This window comes from Tamandua tetradactyla, chromosome 8 (assembly GCF_023851605.1).
Source record: "Tamandua tetradactyla isolate mTamTet1 chromosome 8, mTamTet1.pri, whole genome shotgun sequence".
NCBI lineage: Eukaryota > Metazoa > Chordata > Mammalia > Pilosa > Myrmecophagidae > Tamandua > Tamandua tetradactyla.
Window position 1 is genome coordinate 25,849,475 of NC_135334.1, and position 19,580 is coordinate 25,869,054.

Sequence of the window (19,580 nt, forward strand, 5' to 3'; positions counted from 1 at the left end):
ACTTAAAATTGAAAAAGACAGCAGGTGGGCCTGGTTAGAAAGGATGGTTATTTTAGCATAACAGATGCATGCATAAAACATTGCCCAGCCAATTTTTTAATCATAAGACCCCCCAAACTTTTTCTCTACTACTTTTCCTTGGAATGTGAGCAAGTGGGGGCAATCGGTAAGCATGGCTTGAAGGCACCCACTGGGCTCAAAGAGCCAGCCCCAGAAAAATCTATGGGAGGGGGGTGTTCTGGGGTGTAAGAAAGCCCGAAGCTGGCAGAGTACAGAGAGGGGAGGCAGGGTGGACCCGGGAACAACAGACCCCCAGGGCTGGGGGCCAATCAATGATCCCAGTCACAGGAAACAAGGCCCTGCCCTTTTCTTAATTCAACTTGCTGAGAGCTGGGGAAGGGATGTTTTTTACTTCCTTGCCTTTCCTTCATGACTGAGTCTCCTTTTTTTTTGAACTCTCCAATCCTCAGCATCACCCTTTCTCTAGGATGGCAGCGGCCAGGAATGCTGTCAAACCATTCTCTTTAGCTCCCAGTCTATCTGCTTCTAAGAAACACGAATTCAAAGTTGTAAACGGAGATGTGTTTATTTGTCCCTCCAGTTGACGATCTGTGGACCTGCAGCTGGCTTCTAGCTTCAGGTCTGTCTTCTCAGTTGGAAGGTGTGCAAGCCAATCGACTCGCTCTGCTATTTGTTAAAAATGAAAGAACTACTTTTATTCCAGGTGAATAAGTCCTGGAGTTAGGGACTAAAGAAAATACCAAAGGCTGTCAAATGGCTGGTATGCGGCAGAGTCTCAGAGGTTAGCTTTGTCTTGCTTAACACAAAGCCTTCTGACCGTTGCTCCAGCTTGCTTAGGCTTGGCTAAGCAGGACCGTTTCTGGCAGGAACGAGGCCCAAACCCCAGGCTCAGGCTGAAACTGGCTATCCTAAAGTGCCCTGATTTTCCTGGCCTATCACTTTGTTCTCCTTGGTTTCCCAATGCTGGAAATCCACCCAATTTGTTTCTTTCTCTGAGCTCTTGGCCTCAGTCAACTTCTACAAAGTACTTGCACGGGTCAAATCCTCTCTAGCGTCTTCCTTACACTCTTTTTTTTTTTTTTTAAATAAACTTTATATTGTAAAAAAGTTTTATATTTACAGAAAAATTGTAATGCTAGTACCGTGAGTTCCTACATACCCCATACCTAGTTTCCCCTGTTGTTAATATTGCCCATCAGTATGATATATATTTCAGAATTAATGAACCCACATCGATATATCATTATTATCTACAGTCAACACCTTATTCCGATTTTCTTAATTTTTACCCAATGCCCCTATTCTCTTCCAGGAGACCACATTCCACTTAGTCATCATGTCAGCTCAGGCTCCCTTTGGCGGAGAGTTTCTTTGCTTACCTCATTTTGATGACTTTGGCAGTTTTGAGGAGTTCTGGTCAGGGATTTTGTAGAATGCATCTCAGTTAGTCACGTGGTTAGACTGGGGGTCTGGGTTATGGGAAGGAAGATCACAGAAGAGGTAAAGGGCTATTTTCATCACATCACGTGGAGCGTGCAGATTATCAACAGTGCTTATCACTGCTGAAGTTCATTTTGATCACCTGGCCCCGGGGGTGTCCAGCAGGTCTTTCCTAACAAAAGCCACTCCTCCCCCCTCTCCCCCCTCACCATCCTGTACTCTTTGGAAGGTCACAATGTGCAGCCCCGACACAGCAGTGGGGAGCTCTGCTCCATCTTCTTGAGGGTGGAGTATCTACGTAAGTGATTTGGAATTCTTTTTCACAGGAGATTTGTCTATTCTCTTCATTTATTTCTTTATTAAATCATATATTTATAGAAGTATGGATTCATGGGTATTTATTGTATACTTTGGGCTATATTATAATACTACCCTATTCTGTTGCTCATATTGTTTTAGCTTTGGCCATTGGGAACTCTTTCAGGATGGCTTCTGGGTCCTTTTGAATGCCCCCAGCTTTTTATTTTTTCAGCACTTATTTCTGGCACTACTAGATGTTTCAGTCCCAGAAGCAGCCATTTCTCTAAGAAGCACTTGTTCCTTTTATTGGTGGATGATATTAGAAATGAAGACCTGGGTGCTAGGTGTTCCTTAGAATTTGTAAAAGCTCAATAAACCTCAGATTCTCCTTTGTCTAATGCAAATCTTTCTTTTGCCATTTCCCAGGTAGCTTCTCCACCCTTTCCCAGTGAAGTGGCCCCAATACCTAATATTTTCCAAATTCCCCTTATGAATCAAGCATACACAAGTGACCCTGAACTACAGCTAATGAAGTGAGGTGCCCCATTGTGCGCTTATTTTTGAGAAAGGACAGACAAAATCACAGCCTGCTTGGTTCCTCCATCTCTATGGTCCACATGTCCCCATGGGAGACCATAGTTATACATACTGAAAAGGTGAATGCAGGCTCGAACAAGGCCAAAGAAAAATGTCTGCATGTGAGTACTGCTCCAGGCAAAATGGGCCACTAAGGAAGATAAAAGAAGTCCAGGCCGTATGAGCTGAGTGAGCAGCTGCACCATAATAGAGATGGCCCTGGCGGCACTGAAGCTGGACCCATTTGCTGTTGCTTGGGTCCACACCTTTATCCCTCACACCTTCTCCTTTCAGTCTTCTCCAATGCTGGTCATGCTCAGGTATGGTTAGGATGCAAAAGCTACTAGCACAATCTTACAATCTCCAGCTTAGAAGGGACCTTAAAGGTTATCTGGAGGTTTTAGTTATCTGCTGCTGGAATGCAATATACCAGAAATGGAATGGCTTTTAAAAAGGGAATTTATTAAGTTACAAGTTTACAGTTCTAAGGCCATAAAAATGTCCAAACTAAGGCATCCAGAGAAAGATACCTTGACTTAAGAAAAGCCAATGTCTGACACATTGGAAGGCACATGGCTAGCATCTGCAGGTTCTTGTTCCTGGTTCCATTGCTTCCAGCTTCTGATTCCAGTGGTTTCCTTCCTAACCATCTGTGGGCCTTCACTTAGCTCTTCTGGGATTCTGACTTGCTTAGCATCTCTTGGGAAGGCACATGGCAATGTCTGCTGCGTTCTGCATCTCCAAACACTCATATCTATGCATCTGCTCTCTCTGTCGACTCTGAAGTATTTCCAAATGTTTGTGTCTCTGTCAGCTCTGAAGCAACTGTTCTCCAGGTGTCTCCTGGGGCTTCTGCATTTGGGGGTTCTCCAACATGTTTCCCTTTTTAAAGGACTCCAGTAAGCTAATCAAGACCTACCTTGAATGAGTGGAGTCACATCTCCACCTAATCAAAAGGCCACATCCACAATGGGCTGGTCAGTCTCCATGGAAACAATCTAATCTAAGGTTTCCAACCCACAAGACTGGTTCAGAATTAAAACATAGCTTTTTCTGGGGTACATAATAGTTTCAAACTGGCACACCGGGTCAATTGCACAGTTAGTGCTTGAATGTCCTTCACAGCATCCCCATCTTGTGGTTTCCCAGCCTTGGTTTAAATTCCTCCCCTATCAGGGAGATCATTACCTACCAGAGCAATCTTTTACATTTTCAGACAAATATAACCATTAGAAAATTCTTCATATACTGTCCCTAAACAGTTTCAAGGTAGCTTTCTCTAACTGATGCTCCTTCTATCTCTTCCCCCAGAGCCCCTCAGAATAAATTAACTCCCTTTTCCAGCTAACAAGGCTTCATGAATTTGAAAATTATTTCCTTTTCTTTTTTAAAATCTAATTCTATACTGTGACATTTCCCCATGTCTTTAAACATTTTTTGAAAACATCATCTTTAAATGCTCCATGGTAATTATGTACTATAATTTATTTAACTATTCTCTTATTGTTGATACTTTGATGGTTTCCAATTTTTGATTATTATATATAATATGTGGTGAACACTGATACACAAAGCTTTGTCCATTTCCCGATTATTTCCGTAGGATACATTTTCAGAAGTGGTTGGTATTACTCGGTGCTTGGGTAACTGTTAGATTGCATTTTGTTAGGCAGTAGAGTCTTGCTGTTAGACAAAGAGACCTGGGTATGACTGTGTGGTGTGAATTCAGAATACTGAGATGAAATATACAGGCATTTGTGGAAGCTGAGGGGTTGTGGTTGTAACGGGGATGCAGTGTTGGTGCCTTGAAGATGTAGCTGTAGTGAGCCAAAGTGTGTGTTTTCTTGTATTGGTATGGAAGTGAGGGGCTGATGCTTAGAACAAAACTTTAAAGTCACATTTTGGATGAGGTTAAATAAATCTGCAGGTGAGAACTCTGGCAAGTTAAAAGTGGAAGATGCAGATGGGGTAATGCCAGAAGGGAGACTGTGTGAAGGCACCCACATTTCTAAGACCAAAGTCAAGCTGTCCACGATGATACATGGAGCAGCTGTCCAATGCCCCAATGGAAATATTGAAAAGGTCATAGATTTTGCACATTCAGATAGAAGGATGGCTGAAGAGTTAAAATTAGATAAAAGAACAGACAGATTCTCGAATGAATCTGAATAGGAGTAAAGTTCTTATAAACTTGTTCTATGCATTTTGAGTGATGAAGAGAAACAAGGAAGTCTTGGCATTTACTCTGATGTTTTTTCTTTAAGGGAAGACAGATAAAACAATGTCTTTTGAAACAAAATAGCAACCCGGGGTGTTGTGAAGAAAGAGCATGGGCCTCAGTACCTGACGGAGCTGGGATTAACTCCACTCTCTTCCACTACTAGCCAGTTAACCTTGGGTAGGTTAATTCACCTCTGGCACCTCAGTTTCCCCTTCTAGAAAATGGGGATTATGATTCCTACTGCATAGGCCTGTCGTGGGAGTTAAATGAAATTAGATGTAAGTAATAGCTTCGTCCCTGTCATATAGTAGGTCACCTAATAGGCACTGCTGTCATTTCTGCTGTGAGCAGGAAGCTAAGAACCCAAGCATGCTATGGAGAATTTCAATACCTCTTCAACCACAGAAAGTATGAGTCAAAATCAGAAATAAAGACAATGTTGATTTATTTCATTGACATCAATAACAACCACACAGAATTCATTCCAGAAGGTCAAACACTCAACTAGGCTGGCAATGAAGAAATTCTGAAGCATTTGTGAAAGTTCATGCTACATAAAAAGAGTAAAATGTGACCTTTTGCTCTGGAAAGTCTCTGGGGCAGAGGAAGGGAGAGAACTAAGGTTTCTTTAGTGCTATCTCTGGGACCTATTTTGGACCAAACCCTTTGCATACAACCTTAGAGCAATACTGTGAGATATATATTGTATCTCTATTTTTTAGATATAGAAAGATTCAGAATTATCATTTGAACTTGAAAGCTATACTCTTCACTCTATACAGTGCCAACTCTAGTCATTATAAAAATTTAAAGAGAGAGTTTATGTAAAATTCTGCAATCGCATGATCTTTCTGAGCCTCAGGATTTTTTTGTTGTTGTCGTTAGAAAGTGGCAACAGTTACCAAGAGTGGTTACTGACCAAATTTTGATAATATCCACTGTGTTAGACAGGGTTCTCTAGAGAAACAGAATCAACAGGAGAGATCTGTAAAGATGAGATTTACAAAGGTGTCTCACCTGACCTTGTGAATGGAAGAGTCCAAAATCCGTAGGGCAGGCTGTGAAGCTGGCAGCTCCTATGAAGAGTCTGGATGAACTCCTTATGAGAGGCTCACTGGCTGAAGAAGCAGTGAAAGAGCTCTTCCTTAAATGCCCTCAACTGATCGGATTATCTCATTGTGGGAGGCACACCTTGGTTAATTGCAGATGTAATCAGCCACTGATGCAATCAGTTGACTGATGATTTCACACAGCAGCCGTCCCGTCTATCAACCAGCCATGAAATATCCTTGCAGCAACTGTCAGGCCAGTGCTCACCCAACCAGACAACTGGGCACAATCACTTGGCCAAGTTGACACCAGAACTTAACCATCACACCCACCTTGGTCACTTACTTATTCACTGTATTTGTCTCCAAATGACTTTGGACTCTTGCAGATCTCAAATCCATGCTCACAGAATGAAGATTAGGCTCTGCAACAGGCATATATGCAAACTTAAGTTCCCAGGGCACATCAGCACAGAGGGGAAGGGCATAGGTGGCTACAAAAATAAATGCTCTTGCTCTCAGCCCTCACAACTGTTCAAACCCTTCCCTTCTGTTCTTGAGTCCTGCGGTTCTCCTGGGGACCATTCAAGACTTCTCTTTAAGGTAATGGAGCCAATCTCCCTACTTCCCAGCTTTTGTTTTCTGCAGTTGTCATCCTGTTACGGCTCTTGCTAAGGTGTCCCCATGTCATCTCATTTTAGGGGACAATGACAATCTTGTTCCCTGGCTAGTCTTCAGCTCCAACAGTAACAAAAAGAATATCACCCCTTTCCCATCTTCCACCAGCAATTGATGGTTCTAGAGAAGCTATAATACACCTTGTTCTAAAACTCCTAGGATCTGGAAACAGTGGAAGAAAGCGAAGGAGCAAATGTGGACAGAGGGCCATCGGGGTGGTACATCTGTCCCACAACAGCCTGTCTGAGCTCTGGATCTGCCTCTCACTCATTGAGGCCTCCTTGACTGCAGACCCATTTTTAGGTTCTGGCCTTTTCTCTGAGCTCAGCTTTGGTCTTTGCTCTTTTGACTTGCCCCTTCTCTGACCACAATGAATGCAAACCTCTGCCCTTTCACAAAGTCCTGATCTGGACAACTATTGCCCCCAGCCTTATGCCACGCCTGGCTGCTCCCTGTCTGCAGCCTATGTCCGAGTTGGACCCTGTTAATAGGTCTTTTGTGTAGTTCTTCTATCGTATTTTATGACCTCCCTTTCCTGAATTTGGCACCACTTCTCTTTAGTACTGTGTTGGGAGATAATATAAATGTCACTGTCAATGGCAACAAGCATTGTCCCTTTTCTTCGATCAGCTACCAGTGCTCTTGGGCTGGTTGAATTCCCAAGTCAATGGGGGCTCCTGCCCAGAAGATTAAGATTGGGCTTTTGCCTGTCTTCTTGATAGCTCCAAAGTGCCTCACGGTTCTGATGAGAGCTGCTGAAACCTTGGAAGAAAAATCCTGGTGGTCATGCCTGAAGTCCTTGGAAGACTAGCAAGAGAGCCCCTTTGTGGGCTGTTTGTCATGTTTTAAAAGAAGTTAAGGCCATTCCAGAAGACATTCCAAAAATGTTTAGAGCCATGGCAGCCTTGTTGGAATAGGAGCAAGAAAACAGAAAGTGGATTCAGCAGACCCAGGTTCAGATGAGTAGAGCCAGCTCCTCTTTCCAACTGAATGACCTTGTGCAAGTCACAAAAGCTCCCCGAGACTTTGCTTCCTCATCTGCAAATGAGGATAAAAAGACCTTTCTGATGGTGTTGGTTTGAAGATCAAATAAAATAATGAATGTGAAAGTACATTGTGAAATGTCAGGCACTTTTCAATGTTAACTATTAATAGTAATGTATATTGTGATTAGTCTATGATTCTGTAGGACGTTTAGCTTCAAAGAACAGAAACCCTGACTCCAGCTGGCTTAACCAGGGGGCTGTTTATCAGCTTATTTAACTAACTGAGGCTCAAAAGTAGATCAGGCTTCAGGGTTGGTGGTTTCAGGGACCCAGGGCTGTCATCAGAGGTTTAAGTCCTTTTTTTTAGGTCTCTGCTCTGCCACCCTGGATATCAGCTTTATCTGCAGTCTGGTCTAAAATGGCTTCTCAGTTCAGCACTACTCAGAGACAGGAGAGAGACTGCCTCTCCCTGCAGCAATCTCTTGGGATAGAGGGAGCTTTTCCCAGACCTGCCCCCAGCCTTCCCCTCGCATCTTGATCTACAGGGTTTGGTCTACACACCCATTCTGAAAACACTCAATGCATTGCAAAGGGACCTTTGGGCCAATATGACCCATGAGTGTTGGGGAGGGAGGATTCTGGGCAATATGAGGGCTATCAGTAAGAAAGATGGGGTGAAAGGATATTGGGGAAGGCAGCAATAGCAGCTGCTACAGACTGTTATCCTTATTATTAGGTAGAAACCATTTCTGCGTGGGCCACAATTATGTCCCAGTGACTATCACAGTACCTGGCTCATTGTAGATGCTCCATAAAAATTTGTTGAATGAAATAAATGCAGTCCATGTGGGACTTTGATGGGTCTCACTGTGTATCTTTCAGTGAATGCCAGGGCCTGCTTAGTGTTCCTTGAAAATGTGCTAAGTGAATGGATTGTGTATATTTTAGGGAAGGAATTAGGTTTTTAATAATAGCAGCAGATGCTTTTCAGCGCTTCTTCTATTCCAGTTTTGGGTTAGTTTGAATCTTTTACGTACGAACTTATATAATTTTGTCAACTACCCTTTGAGCTAGGTGCTATAATTATCTCTGTTTTACAGGGAGTAAACTAAGGCACAGAAGCTAACTGTGTAGCTTTGGGTTACACAGCAGGTAAGTGGGTGTGGCTGGGACTTGAACCCCTCAGAGGACCTGCTTCTAACACTGAGCCAAGCAAGGTTTCTTCTTCATGTGTCCTGGCTCCACCTCTAGGAGTCTTCTGGTCGCTGAAGAGGGATGGCCTGTCTGTTCAAGGGGCTCTCTGCAGCCTCTCCCTCCCTCTGCTGCTGTCCCCCTGGTCTCTGGCTGTTGAAAGAATGAGTGGACCCTTCCAGACGACCTCTCAGTTGGTGGATAGAGGGGACAAGGGCAGGTGGCGAGAAAGCCCAGGGAAGGTCAGCTTGGGCACAGTCTCCTTGGAACAACCTCTCTTGAGAGCATGGGTTCTGGGGTCACCCCTACTTCCACTTTCCTCCCCCCAGGAGCCCCAATTTGCTGGACCATGGCTGTTTTGCCGGGGAAGACTCCACTTATCATCGTTTATCAGCCAGCACCCAATCCAGGCCCTCCCTCGTGTTTGTCAGGAAGGGGAATTATTTATAGGTTTGCTGCTTTGCTTGGCTAGAATCGTGCTTCATTACCCATGGAGTTGCTGCTGCCAGGCTGTCCCAGCATTGTTCACTGTAGGGCCTTGCGTCTTTGGGAGACAGTTCAGATTAGTAACAGTCTCTAATTGGCACTCAGCAACCCCCAAAGGACTGAGGAGAATGGGCTCCTTTGGAGCATTCTGTTTCCCCCTTCTGACCTGCTCACGGTGTCAGAAAGGGCCTTGATGAGATAATACAAGTATAATAATAAGTGCTTTTATAGCATCATGTGCCAGGCATTATTTTAGGCACTGTTTCGGTTTGCTAAAGCTGCTGGAATGCAATATATCAGAAATGGGTTGGCTTTCACAATGGGGATTTATTAGTTTACAAATTTACAGTTCTAAGACCATGAAAATGTCCAAATTAAGGCATCAAGAAGAAGGTACCTTCTCTGAAGAAAGTCTTGCTTCCATCTGGGGTTCCTCTGTCATACGAGAAGACACATGGCTGGCATCTGCTGGTCCTTTGCTACCAGGTTCTGTTACTTTCAGCTTCTGATTCCAGTGGCTTTCTCTCTGAGCATCTTGGGTCCTTTCTTAGCATTTCTGGGACACCTCTCTCTCTGTCTCTCTCTGAGTGTTTTCTGCCTTTTATGCTTGCATAAGGGGCTCCCGTAAAGGATTAAGACCAACCTTGAATGGGCTGGGTCACAGCTCAATTGAAACAACTTAGCCAAAAGGTCCCACCCACCACAGGTCTGCACCCACAAGAATGGATTAAAAGAACACAGCTTTTCCTGGGGTACATAGCTCCAAGCTACCACAGACACTTTGAAGTCATTTACTCCTCAAAATAAGAACTTCTCTTTGTCTCTATTACACCAATGAGGAAACTGAGGCAGTGAGAAGTTCTGTAACTGGTAAGTAGCTATGCTGTTCAAGCCCAAAGCCCTGGCTCTGAGGCTGCAGAGTTCATTACCCACGGAGTTGCTGCTGCCAGGCTGTCCCAACATTGTTCACTGTAGGGCCTCACGTCTTTGGGAGACAGTTCAGATTAGTAACAGTGTGTAATTGGCACTCAGCGACCCCCAAAGTGCAACCCATCCACTCAGCAATTGCTGCTGATTCTTGAGCAAGGGCTCTCAGCCATTGTGATAATTATGAGTGCTGCGCCCTGTTCCCTTTCTTTATATGTATTGTCTTGCTTATTCCTCACAGCAGCCTTAGAAACATAGAATCTATTGTTATCCAAGGAAACCACAGTTCAGAGAGGTAATACAACTTGCCCAAGGTAACACAGCAGCAAGTAGAGGAGCTGGGATTCAAATCCAGGGAAGCTACCTGGGTCTTAGCCTCCTCTTCCCTATTGTAAGAAACAAGGATAATTTCTTCAACAGAAAAAGCTCAATCCCAGCTTATTTCGGCATGAACTCTCCTCTACCATTCTAGTTTTTTCTTTGGAAAGTTCTTCCTTAGGCCCAACAGGAATCCCTTATATAACATATGAACAGAAGGGGCTTGGCACTGGTTTCTCTAAGCCAGGGATGTTTTATTAGAGTCTAAGGTTCCTTTGGCTAGAAGGGGCCTCCTCAGCTCTCCAGGTCCGTCTTCTGCTCTGGCGGCAAGACGGCGTCCATGCAGCCCAGCTTCCTGATGATATCTTTTCTTTCTACTAGTTTCTGGGATGAAAGGAGTATTCTTTTTTTTTTTTTTTTCACATGGGCAGGCACCAGGAATCGAACCCAGGCCCTCTGGCATGGCAGGCGAGCATTCTTGCCTGCTGAGCCACCGTGGCCTGCCCGAAAAGAGTATTCTTGACGTGAAGATACAAGTGGCTGGTTGGGTCCTTCCCCAGGCTGCTCAGGTCAGATTGATCTCACAGGTAGCTTGAAAGTGGCCTGGGTGCCTGGAAGTGCCAGTGGTCATGTTGTCCAGGCAGACACTCTCTGGAGAGCACCAGCCCCAAATAACCCATAACACGGGGCCAGCCCCACCCCTGCCCCATGGCCGTCAAATACAGAGGACAGCCCGCAAGGAAATTGTCCCGTCTGTGAGTAATGTCTAACCAAATGTTAATTAATTTTTTTTTTTTTACATGGGCAGTCACCGGGAATTGAACCCGGGTCCTCGGGCCTGGCAGGCAAGCACTCCTACCTGCTGAGCCACCGTGGCCCGCCCCAAATGTTAATTAATTTGTTGTTGCATTTGGTGTTCTCATCACCAAGTAAATTTTAATTAAGAAGAGTAAAACAAATGACAACGTAATTTCCCCCAAATTAATTTTCAGTAAATACAAGCCATTGTTTTCCTTTGTATCTATAATAAAAGCTAACATGAGGTCTCCCTACCCTACCCCACATCCCACCCACCCCATGTCTACCCATGAAGTCTGAGAGAGTAAAGGCAATTGTGCAAATTAGCAGTCAGGCTGGTCCAAAGGGAAATGGGCAGAGAGTCTGAGAGAAACCAGCAACAGGCTTTAAAGAATTGCAAGAATTGCCACTTCTTTGGTGTTCACTGAGTACCCTTCAAGGAACTCTGCAACTTTTAGGAGATGGGAAGAGGAGAGGCAGAAATTTTTGCTAGAAATACGAAATGGAAGAAAAAGAAGTAAAAACCATAAATGGGGGTGGAATGGGGTGGGAGTAGACAATAGGTGGAGGCTTTTCTGTTTGCTTGCTTTTAATTAATCAAATTGTATCAAAAAATAAGAAGAAGGAAGAAAGCATTTACACTGCATAACTTTATGCCAAGCACTGTACTAGGAAATTTGACCCAGCTCCACTTTTCTCACTTTTCTAACCATTCTCTGAGGAATTGTTAGCGCTGCTCTACATTCTCAGCTTCTTATTATGTAGGAGGAAACTGCAGGTGGGGCCCAAGGTCATGTGGCCAGGAAGTCGGATCTGCATCCTGCTCCACAGCCTCCAAGCCAGCAGACACTTTCCACTGCATCACGTTGTCTCTTCAATTACATGTGTGGCAAAATGATTTTAGAAATCGGTTTCCAGAGCTGGGTTGAGTCCACGCCCAGAGCTGGGTCGCGGTGCTTCTGGCCAATATCTAGCCCAAATGAGCGTGGGGAATTAAGGTGTTGAGGGTGGGCACCCACAGATGGAGGGATAAGATCTGGGGGCACCCCAGAGCGGGGTGAGGAGAGAAAAGAGCAGCACTGAGCAAGTGCAGGGTGGCGGGGAAAACTGAGGGAGCAGGCGCCCAGAGGCGTGGGCTCCTCCCATCCTGCCCAGCTTGCCCCGCTCCCCCGCCGCCCCCCATCACGAATCAGGGCTGCCTTTGAACAGGCCTGCAGGCGAAGGGAGTGTGGGAGCACATCCAACCTAGGGGGTGGGGGGCAGGGCTCACGTGAGGGGTGTCAGATTGGGAGGCCAAGCCCTTGCCGAGGACACACAAGGAAGAAGCTAACTTTGGGGCCTCCCCTGTCTCTAGAATCCTGCTTGTCCTGTTGCAGCCACCGGGGGCTCCTATGAAAGTATGGATTTGTCTGGGTTTCTCTGTTTAATCCCAAATCTGTCAGGCCTTGTTAAATTTGATGGGGCCTGAAAGGTCTGGTGTTAAGCAAATACTCAGTGACCAGAGTCTTTGATGAGAATCAAACTGAAGCTTAATCCTGAGGTAATGGCTTTCCCCCTAATCCCAGGAGGCAGAGGATAAGTGAGGGGGATGGGGGTGGGCTTCAGGAGGCAGCCTGAAGCCAGCGCAGAACCAGCGGGGAATGGGGGACCGGGAGGGCAGGGGCGCTCGGCTTCTCCTTACCCCGGGGAGTGCGAGGTGGCCCCCAGCCTCCCGCCCTGCGGTGAAGGCATCACAATGCCGAATCACCTGGAGACCACGTCTTGCCAGAACTGGGGTGAGCGCGGAGAGGACAGAGGCCTTTCGTGCCTGCTTGTGCAGATGGCCTCGGTTAAAGAAAGAAATTTGAAGGGAGGCCAGGAAAGGAGGGGGATTAAAAAGCCACTTTAGGATTTTCAAGTGGGCAAGCCTCGGGCCTCCCTTTGCTTCAGTGCTGGCTCTCAGAGGCGGATTGTCCCAGCAGAGGGTTTGGCTGGGGGGCGGAGGGACGCCGGCCCCCGTCTGAGCTTGGGCCAAGAGGACCGGCTCTGCAGCCAACAGCGCGGCATCTCTTGGGAAAATCAGGACCCCGGTTCCCCGCCCCCCGCCGAGCGTATGGGAGCCCAGCCAGGAGAGCCCTGGGCCTGGCCCAGCGGGATGCGGGGCCCTGGGGGGCAGCAGCTGGGGGCAGTGAGGCAGAAGGCCAGGGCGCGGTGGCCGTGCTCCGTTTGAAAAACAGGGCTGATCACGCCATCTCGGGCCGGCCGCTCTCTGGAGAGGGCTGCTGTGCTCCTCCTCAAGTTACCTGATTAAACATTCATGGGGGAAAAAAGAAATAAAATAAACATTTTGCAAAGAGATGCTTAAGCAATCAGGCGCTTCAGGGGGTGAGTTACCGCGGCGCGGTAACCACATGCCCCGGGGGTAATCGGCATTTAATGCCGCCAGCCCCTCCCGGGTCCGCGCTCCGAGGTGCTGATGCCGCCGCCGCCGCCGCCCTCCCAGGGGCCCCAGCCCGCCGGGGGAGCCGGGATCTAAGCGTCGTCGTTTGCGCTCAGCTGTTTATTCTTTTCTCTTAGTCGAGTTCTCACTTTTCTTTATTGTATCAACTATAACCTAAGCGAGAGGGAGGAAACCAGCTCTCCCGTGGAGGGAGGGAGCTAGGGAAGGAGATTTGGGCGCTAAGGGAATGGTGCCTGCCCCAAGTCTGAAATGGAAATGGGGAGCTGCCCTGTCCTTTTGCACCAAGCAAGTGTTCACGGAGCTGTGAGAAAGACGGGCGAATTCCCAGAGGGGTGTACATAAGTAAACACAAAATGAGGAAGCCGTGATGATAAATTCCGTGTAGGCACTTACCATGTGCCCCACACGGTGTTAGGTGCTGTACATGTGTTATCTCATTTAATTTTCATGAGAACTGTCTGAGGAAGGTACCATTGGCCCATTTCACAGATGAGAACAATCAAGCACCCAGAGGCCAATTAACTTCCCTAAGTTACTAAGAGCAGGGATTTGGACCCGGAAACTTTGTCTCCAAGCCTGTGTTTCACCACTAGCTGCCTGTGAATCCCTGAAAAGGGGATAAGGACTTTGGGTTCCTTTCTTGAGCTTCCGGTGGTCAGGGGAGGCCTTCCAGAGGAAATGACAACCTCACTGACAAGCCTTGAAAGAGGCTGGACTTGTTTAGCTCAAAATCAAGGGGTGGGGTGGGCTCCATTCACGGCACAATACACACAATTTGAATGCCCACCGTCCTCCAGTCCCCAGGCAAGACTGCCCCAGGGGCCACTGCCAGCAGAAATAACTGTGCAGCCGTGGCAGCCAGGCCCTCCTTTCCGTGGGTGCTGCAGCCCCTGCTCTGTCATTGCTGCAGACACCACACGAGAAAGGGCTGCCACCCAGGGAGCTGGGTTGGACATATTGGTCCAATATGTCCGTTAAAGAAGAGAATAAAGTATTTGCATCCTAAGCCTTTCTCTCCCAGCAGTGTAGGGGCCGGTCTTCTCACAGTATCCCTCTCTCTGGTAACAAAACAAACTCTGCAAACCAAAAGAGTTTTCTCTGCAAATTAAAGTACTTCATTGTGCATCTGTAGTCAAATACACACCCACACTCTCTTATTAATATGGCTTCTGTTTTAATTGGCTTTCTCTCTAGCTAATTACCTGTCAGATAAAGGGTTACTCACTGCACTGAGGGGGTTTATCCATCAGGATGTGGACGAGTCCAGGGCCCAGAGCTCCAGGCACACCAGTGTCCAGACTGGGGGTCAGGGGCCAGGGAAGGACCTGATATGAACTCTGGGAGGTGACTACCTCGGGGTAAACTAGAAGACAATGGGGGAAGGGGAAGCCAAAAGTGCTCATTTGTTTAGTCAGCTATGTGTCCTTTTCACAAGCCTTTTCATAACACCCTTTCTGAGCCAGCCATTTTTCCAGGAGCTGAATTTATCACCAGACAGGGTGGGCAGCAGGAAGCAAAAGCCTGGCATTCCTACCCGAGTCAGCAGATAGGAGTCATGGAATCCAAAGATCTCAGCTCCTCAGCTTCTGAGGAAGAGCTACACTCTTCTAGTCATCACTGGCTGCGCCTTTTACCCCATGCAGGGCAAAGGGAAAGGAACTACTCTGGTAAAGCCAGTGAATGTACACCCTTAAAGCCCAGAGGAGCTTTGAATGCAAGCTCCTGATTTTGCAGCAGATGGAAGAGATGCCCAGAGAGGAGAAGTAAACTATTTGAGAGCACACAGCAAAACTGAGACTTGATTTAAGCTCTCTGGATTGCAAACATACAGCTTTGATTCCTCCTGCCTTGCAGTGATTGGGGTTGAGCTCATCCTTGAGGAGAGTCAAAAGTGGGCTCGTGCAGTGCCTGGCTTAGGCAGTGGTGTGCTTTCTTCCTGGGCAGTGCTCTATATGCCCCTCCTTTTACATTGAGAAACGCTTTCTCTAGAAAGGGAAAATCCTTGAGCTGGGTAAAGGCCTGCTGTGGACTTCACTTTCTGTATCTGTCCCGGAGAGTCCATCGAGAAAGACAGGCCTCTTGGAGGTGAGGGAAGAGTGTTGCCCTGCTGTCAGGGCGGATGAGAGCTGAGCTGGTGATCGATGGCTTCTGGTGGTGTCATCCCAGCCGAAGCAGCTAGCGAGTGCTGGGTCCTTGACATCATATGGGTGGAATCTGTTTGTCTAGGCTGCACAGGGGCAGCTGTGTGTGCCTGTGTGGTGCATGCATGTGCCTACATGCACACATTAGGGGGGATACTGTCCTGGGGACAGCTGCAATGATTTTTGCTTCTCTGCAAGGGGGTTGTAATATGTTCTGATGAAGATTTCCAGCCTCCTCTGGCATTTGTTAACAGCTCCTATTCCTGGTTCTTTTTTCCGACCCTGTGACCCCCCCTACCTTCTGGGGTGACTGTAGTAGACTTCATGGAGGCTATTTTAATTGTACAAATGAAGGTTTAGTGGAAAGTGCATAGATGAGTCCAAATCTGGGCTCTGACTCTTACTTGTCACATGAACTTGGGTCAGTGATGTACACTCTCTCAACCCCGAGTTCCTTATCTGTAAAATGGGACTTTTTGATCATATGACACAGCACACAGCAAGGCCTTCTCAAAATGTCAGTCCCCTCATACTTAAGCTAATTCAACATTAGCCTGCAGCACTGTCAACAACGGGTACACAAGACCATTTTCAAATAATAAGAAAATAATTTGCTAACTCTAAATCATCATTAATAAGCTGATAATAGTATAAGTAGTATGAGAAAAAAGATGATGACTCTTTGCTAAGCACAACACTTACCTGAGCAGTGTAGAGGTAGTGCATGCTTTAGAGTTAGGTCCTGAGTAAGAAGCTGTTTCACTTTGGGTGAATGATCTGAGCAGCCAACATCCTTGGCTTCTGCCTTTCCCTGATCAGACGCTTGGACATGTAGGGTATGGCACTTTTACTAGCTGTGACATCTTGGGAAAGTTACCTCAACTGCCTGTGCTTCAGTTTTCACATCTGCAAATAGGGAGGACCCAAAAAATACCGACATTGTAAGGTAAGAATTAGGTGGGTAATACATGTCAAGCATTGCAACTGCATTGGAACCTGTTAGTAGGTGTTTGGGATTGAATCATGTTGCCCCAAAAGACGTGCTCACGTTTTAATCCATGTTCCTTTGGTTGTGAATCCATTTGTAAGTAGGACTTTTGGAGGCATTATCAGTTAAGATGTGGCCAAATCGAATGAGAGAGGGCCTTAATCCAATATGGTTGAAGTCTTTGTAAGCAAAGGAAATTGGACGTGGAAGCAGAAGCCAGAGAAGCCAGGAGTTAACAGAAGCCAGAGAATGAGGCAATGGCCAGGTGATGGAGGCAGAGATGCAAGCCAAGGGATCCCTCAGATGGTGGCAAGCCAGCACCAGAGCATTACAGATTCTGGGAGAAAGAATTTGATTTTGGACATCTAGCCTCCAGAACCGTAAGACAATTAAACTGCCGTTGTTTAAGCCAACCTACTGCATGGTATTTGTCATCACAACCCTGGGAAACTAAGACAGCAGCTATTATTATTATTAGGCTTTGGCATCAGATAAGACTAAGTTCAAAGTCCCAGCCCTACCATTAATTACATGTGGTACTTCAGGTTGTTACTTAATTGCGCTAAGCCTCAGGTTCTCATCTGTAGAATGGGGATGATAATACATTTAGCATAGTATTGCCTTATGTGACTGTTGGGGTTAGATGAATAATCATAAAATGAGTATATGAATACTTGAAGTATGTCTGGAAAAGGGCAAAGTTTCAACATATTTTGTTAAATTATGGGGGTGCTGCCTGCCCACTCAGATTTCATCTCTACTGCCACATTGTATCTACTCTCAGCAGTGGCAACGTGCCTGGGGAAAGGGGCCAGTGAAGTACTCAGAGCCCATGAATCTCACATTCTTATTTGCAAGCCTACATTAATTAACACCACTACCTTGCAGGTATGGGGGTCTTTATACTTTTCAAGGTATGTCCTGCTTTGATCTCAGTTGATCCTCTCCTGTGAGGTAGGGTGGACGTTATTAATCTTGTTTTATAGATAAGGAAATATAGGTTCAGAGGGGCCAAGTGATTTACCCAAAGTCATTCAGCAAATTAATTAATTGCACATTTGGGTCTAAAATCCATGTCTCCCTATTTAACAAGGTTGTACAAGAATAGTGAACATTTCTATATTGCTTTGTCGTTAGAAAAGATTTCTCATACACGATTTCATCTGCTAGCCCCCACAGCTCAGAAGTCATAGGTATTATTATCTTCCTTATTTTATGGACTCAGAGAAGTTAAATAATGCCAAGATTGCTCAGGAAATAAATGATGGACGTGAGCTTTGAATTCACATATTCTACCTTCAGATATGTGTTCTTTCTACTTGCTGCTTTTCAATCTTGTTTTCAAAAACCAGCTTATCTTAAAAAACAAACAAAATATCAGCTGAAACAGGGGTAGGCAACTACCCTCCGACAGGTGGGCCATACCGTAAATTTTCTGACAACAGCGTGGAGCAAGGTACCCAACGGAAAGCATGGAAATCTACCAGCCAGCTTTCCACTTAAGGGTGTAATTAGAGCACTGACAGGCTGTACATGCAAAGCCACTAATGGGTCCACCTGTGAGAGGGACCTGGCAAGCACAGGTAATTTGGACAGAATGGAGCACTCAGTGGACATCCATGCTGCAGGTGCCCAGCCTGACCTCCCAGGCCAGAAGCCTCCCCAGGGATGGGAGGAAGGGCCCAGCCTGGACCCTGCTGGTGACACAAAGCTATTTGCTGCGGTGCCTGCTACACATTATGCTAAAAGTGTGACAGATTTTAGAGGCAGTCTGGGCGGGAACCATGGAAACAGGTTAGGGAAGAGGAGAAGCTGATTGCTGTTGCTTGTGTTAGTGAGAGAAGGGTGGGCTGGAAGGAAGCACCCTGCCCCCCTCCACCATCCTCTGCCACCTCTCCTGGTCCTGCCCCCTGTAAATGCACCCCTTGTAAATGCACAGCCAATTTGGGAGAAAATGAGGGACAATGATAAATTGTGTTGGCCCTAAACACCACCTTCTCTGGGCTCTCGCACAGGCTTTAGCCATAAGAGGTTACTGCCGGCTGACCACCTTTGGCACCAGGCACCACGTAGGGTGCTTCCCCTACATAATAGGCCATCCTCTCAACAACTCTCAAGATTGGTGCCACCACCCTATTCACATATGTGAAGAATCTGGGGGCCAAGAGACTCAGTAATTTGCCCAAGGTCACTCAGCTATTATCAGAGTACTATTTGGATCTAGAACTGGGTCGGCTGGCTCAAAACGCTGTTCTTCTTTCATGACTACATCCCTCCATGAACATTTATAAATCAAATTTTCAAATAAATCATTTAGGACAAAAAGGAATCAGTGGAATGCCTTTCAAATTTGCATGAGGTCTGTAGGGTTTCCCAGAGTGGTGGTGCTGTCTTCACAGAAGGATCGAGATGGAGTTACTCCAATTTCTGCTACTGGGGTGGCTCTGTAGACACAGAAAGAAGGAACCAGTGCCCCATCTTGTGAAGTCTCTGGCTTTAACATCTTCATCAGCTCCCCTCTTCTCTAGTGCCTTAGTCATGGCTATCTCCATGGTTCCCAGCCTCTTGAGCAGAGACTCCATTTGTTCCCCTCCTTAAGAGGAGGAGAAAGGGGCAGGAGGCTGTGGGCTTGGAGATCAGCACCTGGTCATGTGGGGAGGGGCTTTCTGACAGAGAGGCTCACAGGTCAGCCTCCACAGCAGAGCCTGAGCAGATCAATGGTGATCTGACAGCAGTTCCACCTCCAGGATTCATGGGAACTGGAGCTGTTTGTGACAGTGGAGGTGGAGGAGGAAGGACCAAGGAGCTCAGATCCATCCTGGGAGGACACCACCCAATTCTGAGACACCAAGATGGGTGTTTTCAGTGCCATGAAGGCTTTGGCCTCTTAGAGGCCCTGAGCTCAATCCAGGAGCTCTGCTTTCAAATGACTGGGTGCACAGACTCACACTAAAGAGATTTGGATCATCTGGTGCTGCGACCCTCTGTCCAGGGAGATTAACCGCAAGTGCAGCATAGAA

General features: G+C 46.5%; 1 long non-coding RNA gene across 1 annotated transcript; it reads right to left on the reverse strand.

Annotated features, from left to right (window-relative positions):
- Positions 1-567: 567 nt before the first annotated feature.
- Positions 568-1,669, reverse strand: LOC143643299 (uncharacterized). Its single transcript, XR_013156199.1, has 2 exons — positions 1,401-1,669; positions 568-687 (listed from the first exon to the last, which is right to left on the reverse strand). It is a non-coding gene; the product is annotated as an uncharacterized LOC143643299 (long non-coding RNA).
- Between the last annotated feature and the right edge of the window lie 17,911 nt (positions 1,670-19,580).